Source organism: Canis lupus, chromosome 22 (assembly GCF_003254725.2).
Source record: "Canis lupus dingo isolate Sandy chromosome 22, ASM325472v2, whole genome shotgun sequence".
In the NCBI taxonomy this organism is placed as follows: Eukaryota; Metazoa; Chordata; class Mammalia; order Carnivora; family Canidae; genus Canis; species Canis lupus.
Window position 1 is genome coordinate 16,463,342 of NC_064264.1, and position 3,726 is coordinate 16,467,067.

At 43.3% G+C, this 3,726-nt stretch overlaps 1 pseudogene; it reads right to left on the reverse strand.

The window, feature by feature from the left end:
* Positions 1–1,495: 1,495 nt before the first annotated feature.
* LOC112678707 (serine/threonine-protein kinase 26-like) lies at positions 1,496–3,416 on the reverse strand (annotated as a pseudogene).
* Positions 3,417–3,726: the final 310 nt, after the last annotated feature.

The following is a 3,726-nucleotide window of genomic DNA, read 5'->3' on the forward strand; positions in this document are numbered from 1 at the left end:
ATTTTATTTATTTATTCATGAGAGACACACAGAGAGAGAGGCAGAGACACAGGCAGAGGGAGAAGCAGGCTCCATGCAGGGAGCCCAACGCGGGACTCGATCCTGAGTATCCAGGATCAGGCCCTGGGCTGAAGGCGGTGCTAAACCACTGAGACACCCAGGGATCCCCTTATTCAGATTTTTAAAAATTACTTTTGTGCAAAAACAAAACTGTGCAGATCAAAAAATAAAACATTAACTATAAAAACAATTAATATCAATACTACACCTACTGAAATGTAGCCCTGGTTTGGGACTTAGGCAGGCATAATATTTATACTGGGCTTAAAAGAAAAGGGGTATTATCCATGTAACAGTGCTGTAATTATAAATGAGAATTAACTGAACAGTCTAACTTAACTTTGTATGGGCAGAGATCAGCCTACTATGGTTATTTTCATGAATAAAAAATGCTTATTTAAATTTCCTTTCAAAAATGAGCACATGATGCTTATGTACTGAATGATTATAAAAAACAAAAATGTACAGTTTACAGGACATTTTACTACCATGACAAAACTATGCTGGTGTAATACCTGTCAATCAGGTATTTAATCACATGTTAATCAGTTTTTCTTAAGCTCCCCAAATCCAAGCATATTATAGGCGATATGAGTTGGAGATTTAAAAAATGAAGCCTAATTCCTCTAGTATTGTCAAAACTCCATCCATAGCTAATTAGTATTGCTTTAAATTTCCAACCATGTCAAATAGGGTTAATTGCCTCTTCTGAAAGGGAAGGTAACTACTGCACACCAAGAGGTACCTCTGTTGCTTCTAAATATTTCACACATGTGCCTCAAATGTGATCATCACTGAGCTGCCTGGAAAATCATCCCACCTTGGTAGAAGAATCAATACTTCTCCAGGTTTCATTTCTAAGAGTTTATTAAAAACCTCTGTCTTAAGAAGGTACGACTTGTTTCCACCTCGCCACCGATAGCCATTTTTAGAATGTGTTTTGCAGCTTGATGATTTACAAAAGTTGAATAGGATGACTCTGAATGACCTGTATGTTTCATGAGAGTTCATTCAAATAAAGATCAAAGCATGAAAGTAGTCATCCCAGTAACTTAAGAAGGATACCTAAAAGCAAAACTGTATCTCATCATTTAGTACAATACAGGTGAAACTATAGTATGGAAAGTTATTCCATAAAATAATCTCTTTAAAGTACAAAATTGATAGGCAGCCCGGGTGGCTCAGTGGTTAGACGCGCCTGCCTTCAGCCCAGGGCCTGATCCTGGAGACCCGGGATCGAGCCCCACGTCGGGCTTCCTGCACGGAGCCTGCTTCTCCCTCTGCCTGTGTCTCTGCCTCTCTCTTTCTGTGTGTCTCATGAACAAATAAATAAAATCTTTTTTAAAAAAGTACAAAATGATAAACACCATCACAAAATAGTTGAATAGCTTCTTCCAAATCTTCAATGCTGTAAAGATCAAAAGGCACATGGAGTTCATGAGTTAAGCATTGTTAAGCCCGAAGTAACTTTGGTGGGTTTCCCTGGTTCCGTATGGAATAGAAGCCAATAATAAGTTCCTTCGGGGGTTTCATTGGGTGGACACTTGCAAAATTTTTCAATTAATTTCCTCACCATTTTATCTGTGATGCCAGGCCAAGCGGCTTCTGTCCCAGCAATACTTTTCTCGAGTTCTTCAATTGCCTGATTCCTGCTAGCGTTATTCTCATCCTGCTGTTTAAGTTCAGCAAATGCAGGTGTGATTATCATAGACAAACAGGTCAGGGTTTGCACATGATCTTGCTCTGCCCCTTTCTGGGGTTTCCTTGGATTGGGCTTTCTTTAATACGGTGGTAAAGCTCCATTCGGGATCAGTGTTGTTTTCTCTGCTGGTGGCTTCCGAATTAGAGCCCTCAGAATCAATTTCATCATCCCTGTGCCCTTCTGCTTTCCAGCTCTTAAATCGATCTATCAGTTCCATCAGATAAGAAGTCTTCTTTGGATTTTTTTTTTTTTTTACAATGAATTTGTGTTTCAGAAATTCTTTAGCTGTAGGACGAAATGATGGATCTTTGTTGATGCTTGCATCAATAAACCCCTTAAAGTACTTAGTGAAGTCTCCAACAAGAGTTGGAAGATTGTTTTCTTGGATTAAGATAACAGAACTCTCACTGGATGCATACCAGAGTTAGGTGGTCCTCCCTTGGCTAGTTCAATAATAATTCCCAATGACCAAATGTCAGATTTTTAAAAAATATTCATTTTATTTATTCATGAGAGACAGAGAGGCAGAGACACAGGCAGAGGGAGAAGCAGGCTCCATGCAGGGAGCCTGATGTGGGACTCGATCCCAGGTCTCCAGGATCACGCCCTGGGCTGAAGGCAGGTGCTAAACCTCTGAGCCACCTGGGCTGCCCCCAAATATCAGTTTTTGAGTCATGAGCCCCCTGTTGAATAACCTCAGGAGCCATCCAAGATGGTGTTCCCACAAAACTAGTTCTTTTAATTTGTATCAGCTGGCCAGTAAATCCGAAGTCGGCAAGTTTAACATCTCCTTGTTCTGACAGCAAGACATTGGCAGCCTTTAGGTCTCGGTGGATTTTCTTTCCTGAATGCAGACAGTCCAGGCTTTTTAACATTTAGCACGGGAGCGATCTGGAGCTCATTAAATGGACCAGCTGGAAGAAGACCCAGTGCTGACCCACCCCCCCCCAGGTATTCCATTGTTATCTGTAATTTTGAACCCTTTAAATACGATCCATAGTATTTTTTTTTTTTTTTTTTTTTTTAACATAAGAGCTGTCACACCAGCTCAGAATGGTTATTTCTTGCCAAAAGTCTTCAGTTCCATCCTCGGCCTCCTCAAGGTCTGTGATGTTAATAGCAACCACTTGCTGGATACAGTTATCAATTCCTGGGAAAACTCCTCCAAGGGAGCCTTTCCTGATGTGCTCTAAGGTTGCAAATCATGCTTTCTGGATGGGCCATGTCGTTCTGTATCCTGGGAACTTGGAGAGCTGCCCGTGAAGGCAGGTGAAGGCAGGTGAAGGCAGGTGCAGGCGATGGCTGCCCCGCACGGCTGCTGTGGACTCAGTCCCTGGGACTGGGTGGTGGTGCCCTGGGACTCAGTCTACCCTCCGGAGGGTGCAGCGCTCTTGCCACCGCTCTCTGCCCTGCAGACGGGCCCTGTGTGTGGCGGTGGCCAGGAACTGGGCCCCTATGATGCCATTCCTCTGTGCCTCCTGGCTGTATAGTTACAGATTTAAAGGAAGGAATGGTTCTTATAACAGAGAACTCTGGCCATACCAGCTTCCAGTAGGCTAGCGGTTTTCCAAGCACTTTTCTGGAACCCTAGCACCGCCTGGACTGCATCAGCAACCGAAGGGCAAGCACAGCGGGCGGAGGGCCGGGCTCCCATCCTAACATCAATCGGAGCAGCTCTGGGCTTACTGTTGCAAATGTTTTTTGTTCTATTTATAATTTTATTAAACAAATGTTTGCCCTGCTGAGGCCTTAGATAAAATTGTGGAGAGATCAGATGGCCTTCCGCGTTCTTCCTTAGTGCTCCCCTCCTGCTCCTTCTCTCCCCCCTGACATTTCTATCCTCACACTCACTTTATTTGACCTGTTCACCACTGCAGCTCTTGGGGAAAGGGACAGATAACCTAGAAGTCAGGAGTAGCTAAGGTCGAAGCATTACATTGCTAAGACTACCTGCATCCAATGGA